The sequence below is a fragment of the Hyperolius riggenbachi genome, chromosome 4 (genome assembly GCF_040937935.1).
Source record: "Hyperolius riggenbachi isolate aHypRig1 chromosome 4, aHypRig1.pri, whole genome shotgun sequence".
Classification (NCBI taxonomy): domain Eukaryota; kingdom Metazoa; phylum Chordata; class Amphibia; order Anura; family Hyperoliidae; genus Hyperolius; species Hyperolius riggenbachi.
The window spans coordinates 224,632,344-224,645,361 of NC_090649.1; the positions used below are offsets into that span (position 1 = coordinate 224,632,344).

The 13,018-nt window shown below is 42.9% G+C and overlaps 1 protein-coding gene across 1 annotated transcript in view; it reads left to right on the forward strand.

Annotated features, from left to right (window-relative positions):
• The first annotated feature begins 3,018 nt into the window (after positions 1 to 3,018).
• FAM83B (family with sequence similarity 83 member B) overlaps positions 3,019 to 13,018 on the forward strand; it is a 204,792-nt gene continuing 194,792 nt past the window's right edge. Inside the window, exon 1 of the mRNA XM_068281390.1 lies at positions 3,019 to 3,197. The gene's annotated coding sequence lies outside the window, so the exon portion shown is untranslated. The remainder of the gene's footprint in view (positions 3,198 to 13,018) is intronic.

Below are 13,018 nucleotides of genomic sequence, written 5' to 3' on the forward strand. Positions count from 1 at the left end.
CAGCTCTCTCTCTCTCTGCCTTTCTGCTCTCTCTCTCTCTGCGCTCTCTGTGCGTCTATGCTCTGTCTGTCTCTCTCTCTCTCTCTCTCTCTGCCTTTCTGCTCTCTCTCTGCCTTTCTGCTGTATTTCTCTCTCCGCCTTTCTGCTGTCTCTCTCCCTTTCTGTGCCTCTCCCCCCCCCCTCTCTCTCTCTGCCTCTCTCTGCCTTTCTGCAGTCTCTCTCTCTCTGCCTTTCTGCAGTCTCTCTCTCTCTCTCTCTGCCTTTCTGTGCTCTCTCTCTCTCTCTGCCTTTCTGCTCGCACTCTCTCTCTCTCTCTGCCTTTTTGCTGTCTCTCTCTCTCTGTCCTTCTGCTCTCTCTTTTTCTGCACTCTCTCTTTGCCTTTCTGCTGTCTCTCTCTCTCTGCCTTTCTGCTGCCTCGCTCTCTCTCTGCCTTTCTGCTGTCTCTCCCTCTGCCTTTCTGCTCGCACTCTCTATCTCTTTTTCTGCCTTTCTGCTATCTCTTTCTCTCTCTTGCACTCTCTCTGCCTCCCTGCTGCCCCTCTCTGCTGTCCCTCTTGGCCTCTCTGCTGTCTCTCTCTTTGCTGTCTCTCTTTCTGCTTCTCAGCTGTCACTCTCCCTCTCAGCTGTGTCTCTCTGAAGTCTCTCTCTCTGCCTTTCTACTTCCCTCCCCACACACACACGGGCACCCTCCTCCTACCCACTGGCACCCCCTCCTGCCCATTGTCACCCTCCCCCACCCACTGGGAACCTCCTGCAAAATCTGGGGTGTGGCTTAATGCCACACAGGGGTCATGGCTTAAGTTTCCCTGTCACTAACTAAACTGGGGGGTACCGGTGTTGGAGGCACTCACAATCTAATTCCTACCATAGCCCTAGCCCTAGTCTAATGTCCCACCATTGCTAAGTTCCTGTAAATTAAACTCCACCTGTGACCACACCCACATTGTGGTTCATGGCCATGCCCATTTTCTGGTGCGCCCATTTTTGCCCGACCCCCCTTTTCTGCGGACGCCCATGTTTGTAACTCCTGTTGTTTTCATATTTAAAGGCAACCTGAAGTGAGAGGATATGGAGGATGACATATTTCTTTAATTTTAAACAATACAAATTGCCTGGCTGTCCTATGGATCCTTTGTCGCTAATACTTGTAGCTTTAGACACTGAACAAGTGTACAGATTAGAGGTTTCTGGCACTAATCTGACTGTATTACCCCTATGCTTGTTTCAGGTGTGTAATTCAGACACAAATGATGTGAGAAATAATATCAAGCAGAAAGTCCAGGTTAGCACACCACAGCACAACACAGAGGCACTTAACTTGAACCCCTATGCAGAACGCTTGAAACTCCTCCCTGTATTGCCTGATGAAGCGGGATTGAGCCTGCGAAACGCGTTGCAATTTTTTGGGCGTTTCCAAAAGATGTGTTTGTCTGAATCGTTGTCGTGTCTGCTTGAGGGAGGTAAGACCACCACTTCCTCCTTCATTTTTGCCAATTAAGTTGGTTTTTAAGCTCATTTAATCTAATTTTATACTTTTGGCGCCTCTGTTCCTTATATACAATTTCGAGTCCACCCTTGGTGGAGGGTTGCTACTCTTTTTTCCTGTCTACAGAGAGCGACTTCTTAATCCTGAGTGGGGTCAGGATAATCTCCCCACCTGCCTTTACAGTGGTTACCTGCTGGTGACCCGGACGTGTGAGTATCTAGCAATATGAATTTATTGCCACCTTATCCAGTACGTATTACACTATTGGGGCTCTTGGTGTTCCCTGTTTTTAGGTTAGCACACCAGTTCAGGATGCAGAATGCGTAAATGTATTGCTTCATATGCACATGACAACAGTTTCGGGGCAACAGCGGGTCCCCTTCTTCAGATGCAAAATCTGAAGAAGGGGACCCGCTGTGGCCCCGAAACAATTGTCATGTTCATGTGCTTATGAAGCAATAAATTGAAGCATTCTGCATCCTGAACTGGTGTGCTAGGCTGGACTTTCTGCTTGATATTATATCTTTGGATCCTTGGGCTCAGCACCCACAGGTTATAGCACCCACACATTGGGTAAGGTGTGCCACCTCTGCAACATATCTGTATTTAATGATGTGAGAAAGATCAGCAGAATTGTCAGGCAACTGGTATTGTGTAAAAGGAAATAAATATGGCAGCCTCCATATGCCTCTCAGGTTAGGTTCCCTTTAAGTTTGTGCTTCTGTGTATATGTAGGACCACTATTGCGAAAATTGTAAAATGTAAAATACATGTAAACATATTCAGAAAAGAAGTACATTTCTTCCAGGGTACAAAGAGCCACAAACTACTTTTCTCCTATGTTGCTGTCACTTACAGTAGCTAGTAGAAATCTGACAGAACCGACATTTTTGGAGTAGCCCATCTCCTCATAGGGGTTCTCAGGGTTTTATTTATTTTCAAAAGCACTTAGTGAATGTCAGTTGCTCCGTCAAATTGCCTAAAAAGTGTAAAAAGAGCAGGGAGGCTGGCCAGCATCTTTATTTTATTTATTGTATTTATAAAGCGCCAACATATTACTCTTTGTATACATCCTTTTCAGGGAGTGTCTTTATGAAGAATAAAGGTCATGCTGAGAATCCCCCATTAAGAGATGGACTAGTCCAAAACCTGTCGGTTCTGTCAAATTTCTACTACCTGCTGTAAGTGACAGCAAAATAGGAGACAAGTAATTTATGGCTCATTTTACTCAGGAAGAAACATACTTCTTATCTGTATGTGTTTACATGTATTTTAATTATTTTTTTGTGATAGTGGTCCTTTAAAATGATGCTCTAATTAAAAGAAGGAATAGAGAAAAAAAAACACTTTCTACTATGCAGGCAAAATGTTCTAGCTCTGATATCATTATCACAACTGCCTCCCACATGACTTGCTGTGCTTTGAGAAATCTCTAGGATTGCCTGGCCTTGTATTATGCTTTGCAGCAGAAGGGTTGGGCCTTTAGTTTAAACAGGTTTTGCACTGCTCCTACAAAGGCGGTTTCATATGACAAGTCATTTCCATGTTACAACAGGTTAACACACCTGTCTGCTGAGGGCTCTATTGACGAGAAGCAGCCAAACCCAAACACATTTCTCTCATATCTCTAGCAGAGCTGTGACACACACTGGATTGCTTTGAATCACACAAGTTTCTGCCTGCCAGCCCTTTCCCTGTTCCCATTTCATGGTAAGTAAAAACGGCTTCAGTCTGTGGGCTTTTCAGAGCAGTTAGTTTAAATGTATGTATTAAATCTGCGAGCAGGAAATAAGTATAACCAAAGCTGCTTTCTATAGAAGTGCCCAAGGGTGAGAGAACCAGCAGACACATGAATCTTTCATTAAGTAGATTTCTGAGTTTTGTCACAAGTATGTGAGAGTTGTGAGCAGTATGGACGTTTCTTGTGTTAGGAAAGCCATTTCCAGCTTTCACTGCTGTGGATCTTCAACAATCTGAAATGAATTGCGTTACTGTATACAGGCGGTCCCCTGCTTACAATCAAGTTCCGTAGCGGGAGATTGTTTGAAAGTTGAATTGGTCTGTATGTTGAGTCCTGAGCTAAACATAGCTAAACGTGGATTAAGGATTTATTTTCAGACAGCTCTGGATTTGGACTTATAGTATAAATGATTTTTTTCAGTTATCACTGAGCTTTTCCAAAGGTTTTACACTACTTACAACAGTTTATAAGATTTAACAACAAAAAATATGTAATAAAAAACCAGTATTGTATATTTTGTACATAAAGACAACTGAACTATGTTTGTATCTCGTATACGTTGTAACTCGAGTTGTTTGTAAGGAGGGGACTGTCTGTATTATTTATCATATTTGATAACTGATCGTAAAACGTACAGCCAGTCTCAAGAGGTTTTCAGGTCTCTGCGATTGTCTCATTTTCATGAGAAGATTTAATACTGGTTTATGTTATGTGTATGTTTCATCTGAATGAAAGGACAGAATGTAAAATGCAAATACGGATTTTAGTAAATGTAATAAGGAAACACTATTGTCCTACAGTAAGTTATCGTACATGAATGATGAGAACAGATAAAGACTCAGCTGATGTTTTCAGACAAGTTTTTACAGTGTTGACAGCTCTGCCTTTTAGATTTCTCACTTTATAATACTTTCTGTCTCGATGATGAAAGCAGAATGAACAAAAAACGGATGCTCACTGAACTTAGCTTTTCAAACCAATGATGTCTCCCAGTCATTAATATTTATACATGCCGCTGGTAGTATTTTTGTATTTGAAAGGCTTACTGACTGTTTTCAAAAACTCAACATGAAAACGTCATTAGCACATTGCTGAATTGGGTAATCATAATCTGTTAACAGGAAATCTATAGCATTAAAACTGAAAATAGATATCAGTGTAGCTCTTTTGTTGGAAGCCCTGCTGTTGTTATGTATATGCAGACTGTTGTGGACACTGTTATCTATACTGGGCTCACCTCAGTGTTTTCCCTTTGAATTGTTTCTGCCTATTCAGCTGGAATGTTTACAACCTTCTATTCTTTGAATGAGCTGAGAAGTTTGCAGGAAAGTCTCCTGTACATAAAGCATACTATTTCTATACTTCGTATAATAATTTAGCGATATCATAATAACAACAGTCATCAGTTATGTATGAACCAGCCCAGAAAATATAGGAGAAGAGGTAAACTGCTATCTCAACAAATAGATTCTTGGAACTTGGAAGGTGAGGAATTCAAACAGCTACCATAATTCGCATTGATATAAGAAACAATGGGGTTAATTTACTAAAGAACTTTAATCCTAACATGTGCAGATAGCACAGGTTAGGATTACTGGCATCTACTCAATCTGTGTAGCTAGTTACACAAATTGAGTAAACATGGCCATACATTACACAATTTTACCCACAGGTATATGGCAGATTCGGGAGCTCAATATGCGGCGGGTCGGGAGTGTGCCCCTAGTGGCGTCCAGTTTGGTGACGACTGACACAGTGTCGTACTCTCTCACCTGCCCGCATGTCCTCCCATTTCTGGTGGTTCACTTCATTCCGCAGATCTCCTCCTTCTTGAGTCTTCTTCTCTTCCTGTCATGTGACATAAGCTGAAGTTTAAACACTAGAGGTCCAGTGTGTATATGCTGCAAGACCTCTACTGTTTTAACTTCAGTTTGTGTCACAAGACAGGAAGTGAAGAAGACAGTGAGGAGGAGACCCATGGCATGAAGTAAACCACTGGACAGGCACCAGCAGGACAGGTGAGAGCTCAGCTGCCAGCCAGGGGGAGCACAGATGGGGGGAGACCTGAGCGGTCACGCAGGTGGCAGTGGCTCCACAGATTTTCCGTTTTCATGCTGAAATCGATTGAAAATCTGTGTACAGTGTGTGGTCAGCCAATACCTCTCTTAGACAGACTGAATCAGAGAGGGATCTATCTGATGGTCGATCATCTATAATAATCATCTATAGGTGCATGACCACCTTAACGCAATATATACATGCACCACTTACATGCATATTATTAAGTGGTGCCTGTGCATAGCACATCATGCAATTTCTTTAACTTGCTATGCAAATTGTGTAAGGCCCGTTCACACTGCACGCGTTTCCAGCCGCGTTTTGGTGGCCGACATGCACGACATCAGACAGTGCATAGAGTGCACTGTCTGATGTTCACACTGCATGTGTTCTGGACCTGTACGGTCCGGGAATGCATGCTGCACGCATTTTATGCCAAAACGCGTGGCTGTCCCATTCACTTTTCAGTGATGGGATCAGCCACGCAACGCATACAAACGCGGATGGCGTGCGTTCGTACGCGTTGCGTTCCACGTGCGTGCCCGTCCGCGTTTGTAATGTGAACGAGGCCTCAATGTTGGTAATCTTAACATGTGCTGTCTGCACACATTAAAATTACTGTTCTTTAGTGAATCAACCCCAATGGCTCTTTTTCAGTTCTCATTTTTTTCCTAGAAGGTTAGGTTTCATCTTCTCTTTAAAATAACTTTTCAGCACTCTACTGCCTTCTACCACTTAAATACTTCCATTCTCCTTATACTTGGTTAGATTTCCCCTATGGGGTAGGAAAAAAGGAAACAGTATGGAAGTCAGCCAATGATGGTGACAAGAGCATTGTGTCCAATAATGGACATGACCGAAGACTGTTTAGATCTCTGACCGAAGAGTGGTCAAAAGTGGAAGAGACCACTGCCGTGAATATATAGAAATTCTCATCTGTCAATGAACAGTTGCCAATTACTTTTACTTGGTAAGAAATGTATTCTGTTAGCAGATTCTGAGTAACCTTGTGATCTCTTGTCAGCTAGCACAGTCTTCTGGGTAGAGGCCTAGAAGAAACGTCATCAGAAGTGCTCACTGAGTCATAACAGCCAACCAATGGGCATCTCATTACATATTTGTCCAACAATGCAGACATTGTTTTAAAAAACAGATTTTCAGTGGAATTTCAGACAAAGTTGTTATTGGACATTTCTAATGTAGATATCACCTGCTTTGGAAAAATATACATTTTAAACTGGAATAGGTAAAATGGGCGCATGCTGCACTTGGTAATTTGGGTGCCACCAGAGTGCACAATGCAAGCAGCGCAGGTTGAGTAATTTGAGTGCAGGAGTGCCCCACTGCAGCGAATTCTGACTAGCAGATTTGAGCAGCTTCACAGCCATTGTAATTAGTGGCTTTACAGCTACTCGGGTCAAATGTGGCTTCACAGCCGCTGCAATTAGCAGCTTGCTGCCAATCTGGTACATTGCAGCTTTACAGCTGCTCAAGCAAACTGCATCTTTAAACCGGTTTATTGTAGTAGAGAAAGGTGGGCTAGTGTTAGGCATATATAGGGGAAGGTTAGTGTAACGCTGGCCACTAATGATCCAATCTTTTTCATCCAATCTTACCATTTCTATGTAATATAACTGCCTGAAGTATCCATTCAGTATATTCACTCAATTTATCCTTATGCCAGTGATGATCGTAAATTAGCAAAATGACCATTTCGCTAAATTTTGCACACATTTTCACAATCACGCATGTGCGCAATTACGATTTGCAAACTAAATTGATTTTGCAGTTATTCCTAATTTCGCATTAAAATTCTCTTAATTTTGGCAAAATTTCAAGCAATTTTTTGCTTTGCATTTTTAAAATTAATTTTCTCAAAAACTACGTCTTTTTGAAAAATTCTTTTTTTTGCCTTGTACCTAATATTCTCCTTATCATATGTACCAATTAGTGGTAGCAATAGCATGTATGGGGGCTTTGCTGTTAACCGCTAAATTCGGCACAAAATTTCAAGAAACAATTGTGCAAAAATTATGCAAAAAATTATGCCAAATTATGAAATACTACTATTACATATGAAATCAATTACGATTTTCCCTGAAATTTTGCATTACGATTACAATGCATAAATGCAAATTTCGATGCAAAATTTCGGCCCACCACTGCCTTATACTACATAGATTTGGTAAGATTGGATGAAAAAGATTGGATCATTAGTGGCCACCTTTAGGCGTAGATAGGGGAGGGCTAGTGTGAGAAGTGGGACGTTCTATCTTTAAGCAAAATATAATTAAATAATGTATAAGAATACTAGAGACTTTATACTGATCAGCCAAATATTATTATTATTATCATTATGTATTTATACAACAGCACTGACATACGTAGCTTTTTACAGAGTCCATAGCCATCATGTCCTTTTTCAGATGTGCATTGTTCAAAATCTAGTTTGCTCTGACTGGTTCTTTTTGCTGGATGTGTCAGAAAATGAAATACATACATATTATAGTGCATCACAAACCAGTGTTACTGGAAATTCTAGAACTGGACTGATGTCTTTGGGCTTTAAAATACATGAATTTACAATACTAGTGAGTGCCCTATTTCTGTAGACTTGTTTAAAGGACAATCATCGCAAATAACTGTACAATTTAAAATACCTGCATATAAAATGTACATTTTAAAAACCAGGAAATTTGCGCTGCCTCACAGTCCACTAAATAGTACAGGATCAACCCAGAAAGCAGTTCTTGGCCTTGTAGCCACCTCCGGCGTAGTTGCTCGTTCTCAGTCAACCTCAGACAGAAGAAAAAACAAGAAGAAAATTCATCGCATAGCCTGTCAATAGAAGACTTGATCCTCCACCAGCTAAGGCCCGTGTGGTATTTAGGGGGTAACACCTTCTTCCTGTGCTCCACCACCCGCAGGGATTACCCTCACCTTTAGCTGTAGCTGCCCAGACCTCACAGACAGCAATCAGCGCACAAAGGTAACCACCCAGTCCTGGCTTCTCCTTGCTTCAGACCAGTAGGATTACTCTCAATTCCAGTTGTATATAAAGAGAATTAGAGATCCATCATTGCGTAGGCTGTTAATGTAATTAATCCGATGGGACCAAACCACTAGTCACTATATCACCGTGCCTATGGATCTATATGGGCCACCTCCAGGACACACACGTGTGCTACCACCTAACAGGACCGTGCTCACCTGTAACAAATGCTGCCCCAGTCATAGACAGCCACACAGCACTTTATGGTGAGCGGTCCTCCTTGATTTGCGGATATGTTCCTTTCACTCATACAGCTCACTGCAACTAACAAGCTTGATATGGTGTAAAACCGTTTAATAAGAACAGTATAAAAAGAGTACTACTCACAAGCATAAAAGGATTCAAGCATATAATAAAAAGAGATCATGAGGACGTCTCCTCCATGCACTGCGACCTCCTGTCCGTTTAGCCACGCCCAACGCGTTTCGTCTAACGACTCATCAGGTGCTCAGTCGTTAGACGAAACGCGTTGGGCGTGGCTAAACGGACAGGAGGTCGCAGTGCATGGAGGAGACGTCCTCATGATCTCTTTTTATTATATGCTTGAATGCTTTTATGCTTGTGAGTAGTACTCTTTTTATACTGTTCTTATTAAACGGTTTTACACCATATCAAGCTTGTTAGTTGCAGTGAGCTGTATGAGTGAAAGGAACATATCCGCAAATCAAGGAGGACCGCTCACCATAAAGTGCTGTGTGGCTGTCTATGACTGGGGCAGCATTTGTTACAGGTGAGCACGGTCCTGTTAGGTGGTAGCACACGTGTGTGTCCTGGAGGTGGCCCATATAGATCCATAGGCACGGTGATATAGTGACTAGTGGTTTGGTCCCATCGGATTAATTACATTAACAGCCTACGCAATGATGGATCTCTAATTCTCTTTATATACAACTGGAATTGAGAGTAATCCTACTGGTCTGAAGCAAGGAGAAGCCAGGACTGGGTGGTTACCTTTGTGCGCTGATTGCTGTCTGTGAGGTCTGGGCAGCTACAGCTAAAGGTGAGGGTAATCCCTGCGGGTGGTGGAGCACAGGAAGAAGGTGTTACCCCCTAAATACCACACGGGCCTTAGCTGGTGGAGGATCAAGTCTTCTATTGACAGGCTATGCGATGAATTTTCTTCTTGTTTTTTCTTCTGTCTGAGGTTGACTGAGAACGAGCAACTACGCCGGAGGTGGCTACAAGGCCAAGAACTGCTTTCTGGGTTGATCCTGTACTATTTAGTGGACTGTGAGGCAGCGCAAATTTCCTGGTTTTTTTAGTTTTTATAATTTACATGTTGGTGTGACATTTGAATTTGCAGCATACCCACTTTTGGGAGGAAGGCGAAATAGGGGTGGAGCTCGCTAAGATATTTATATTTTTTTATAAAATGTACATTTCTCCAAGAAAAAAATGCACCATAAATTACATTTCTTCTATGTTGCTGACACTTACAGTAGGCAGTAAAAGATTTATACATATATGCCAACCAGCTCCCCTACTTGGTTTGCGCACTATTTTGGCAATTGGACTAAGCAAATGCTGTTCAGTAAGTGCTTTGGTAAATTAAAAAAATACCAGAGAATCTCCCATGTGGAGATGGACTAGTCCAGTGATCTGCAAACTTAGCTCTCCAGCTGTTAAGGAACTACAAGTCCCACAATGCATTTGCCTTTATGTATCATGACTGTGGCTGTCAGACTCATGCAATGCATTGTGGGACTTGTAGTTCCTTAACAGCTGGAGAGCCAAGTTTGCAGCTCACTGGACTAGTCCAAAACCTGGCAGATTGTCACTACTTACTGCAAGTGACAACGACATAAGAAAAAAGTAATTTATAATGAATTTTACTCTGGGGGAAATCTACATTTTCTATGTTGGTATTGTAAATTTTAAACTTTTGCATGATAGTCATCCTTTAGGGGTGTCATTAGATGCAGAGACTTAACACATGCCATGAGTGGGTGAGTGCTAAGAGATGCAGGGATTGTTATTTTCTAACACAGTAAGGCACGGTTCACATTGAGCTGGAACAGCCAACTGGAGTGGACAGTGCAGTGTCCACTCTGGTGAAACATTTTGGTCCAATTAGTCTACAGCAGATGTATTTCCACTATAGTCTTTTGTGGGAAAGGCGTCCACTGTCAAATCATGTGATAAAAAATGATTTACCTAACCTTTTCATAAAGGTACAAGTGCACTAAAGCTTTGTACACACACTAGACTGTTCTCAATCAAGGCGGCCTATAAGGGCCATGTCTGCTGAGAATCTAGCATTTGTATAGACGCAACCATGTAGGTTTTTAGGATGTGTGAGGAAAATGTAAATTACCACAGCTCATGTCTTGTAATGTAGTCAGTTGTATGCTTTGCTACTGCACATGTGCAGCACCATTTGATTCAGGAGCCATGACTGGTGAAAACAAGCCTAGTGAGGCAAAGGAGACTTTCCCTCATTTGCTGCCCGGTGAGGAAGTGAAGGAAATTCTCCACCACAGGGACAAGGACATTCCCTTTTTTTTAAATTGCCAGCTGTGTCATGCTTTTGGCTCAGAAATGTCTGAGTCACATATCTGAATAAAGCATGCCGCCAGAAGAGTCAGCACACAGTCAGACATCTGATCAGCATAATTGCTTTAGGTTAGTGGCACAGATAGTATTCAATGCAGAAGACAAGCATAACAGCCAGACAAGCAGCATTAGCTCAAAAAGAACAAAGATGCACCCTCCTCCTCTTTCTCATTAGAGGTTCCCTTTAGAAGAAATAAGATATAAGAACCATATAGAGGGCACTACCCATGATTTCCTTTTAAAAAGCCTACTTATTCAGCTGTTATGTTGACACTGTGCCTCTCACACAGTCTTTGGCCCTAACCAATTATCAGATGAGTTTTGAATAATAGGGGTTTACTTCAAAGTCATACATCACAGTTACATGTTGAAAGAGATGGTCTGAAATCGTTGGACCTGTGCACATGGAATTAAAGTTAATGCTTGAGGATCATCCGGGATTATGTTTGTTTTCTGTATAAAGGTAAAGTGGATTGCTATCTCATGCATTTCTCATGGGTAAAGGTTCAACACCTTATGAGATTTTTTTTGTACCAGGGCTTCTTCCGCAATATGTATCATGCCTTGGAGCCCTGCTGCACAGAAGGGGTTTTTCTTGCCTCACTTTGCAGTGTGCTGGAGCACAATACTGAAGACCAATGTCTTTAGTTCATGCATTGTTTGGACCACTTATCTCATTATTAAGGAATAACACATATTATGCACTTTTAGGTAGGAATATGACTGAATGACTACACAATGACTTGCAGTGCACATGCACAGTGTGTCCCCGGGTATGGGAGTGCGATGAAGGATGCACACTGCTGGGCCAGCGCTTGTGCAGTAGTGCACACAACCTGGCTGCAACTGCAACCTGGGGCTATTACAACAGAACAGAGGGGGATGGACATGAATGGAGGGAGCAGTGGGCTCTATTTTCAAAAAAAAGGTAAGGGAAGTGTGTGTGCTAAGGGAGGTGAGTGTGTGTGTGTGTGTGTGTGTGTGTGTGTGTGTGTGTGTGTGTGTGTGTGTGTGCGCGCTAAGGTGTGTGTGTGTGTGTGTGTGTGTGTGCGCGCTAAGGTGTGTGTGTGTGTGTGCGCTAAGGGGGGTGGGGGTGTGTGTGTGTGTGGGCGCTAAGGGGTGTGTGTGTGTGCGCTAAGGGAGGTGTGTGTGTGTGTGTGTGTGTGCGTGCGCGGTGTGTGTGTGCGTGTGCGTGTGCGTGTGCGTGTGTGTGTGTGTGTGTATTTATAGATTGGTGGTGTGTGTGTGTGTGTGTGCGCGCTAAGGTGTGTGTGTGTGTGTGTGTGTGCGCGCTAAGGTGTGTGTGTGTGTGTGCGCTAAGGGGGGTGGGGGTGTGTGTGTGTGTGGGCGCTAAGGGGTGTGTGTGTGTGCGCTAAGGGAGGTGTGTGTGTGTGTGTGTGTGTGTGTGCGTGCGCGGTGTGTGTGTGCATGTGCGTGTGCGTGTGTGTGTGTGTGTGTATTTATAGATTGGTGGTGTTGTGTTTTTTTGTGAGCAGGCGATACTAAAGTGGAATGGTGGCAGTATGGGGGCAATTGTGTTGCTAGGAAACATATTCCCTATGTGCATGGTGGGGATTTTGCTGGTGCTGCTGTTGGAGAAAGTGGTCAGATGGAAGGAATTGCAGTAGGGTTGATAAGGGAGAAATCAGCAGTGAGGAGTTGTTGTGAAGTGATGTTGCTGAGAGGAATATCAGTAATGGAGAAAACGTAGCTGTCAATGTAATGATATAGGAGGGCATCAGTCAGCCTTTCCATTCCGTTACACATCAGTAGATGCCCCATCTTCCATAAACACTTCAGCAGTCACATTCACACCAGCAGCAGCCTGACATACCACCTGATTTTGGGAACTGCAGTCATTTAGACTGTACACTTTAGTGGAGAGGAGCACTTGGCACACAGCTGGTTAAATGGGGGATGCAGCCAGCTCCAAAATATCTGCATCAAGCTTCACCCATGCAGCAGCACCCAATGGTCAGCACACAGTCCGAGCAGGGGGAAGTGCAACAAGCTTTTGGATAGTGCAGAGCACAAACTCAAGCATAAAGTACACAAAGACAGCGCTGTGCACCTTCCTCTTGCATTTTTATTGATTCCGTCTTTCAGCCAACAGCCAGTATAAATGAC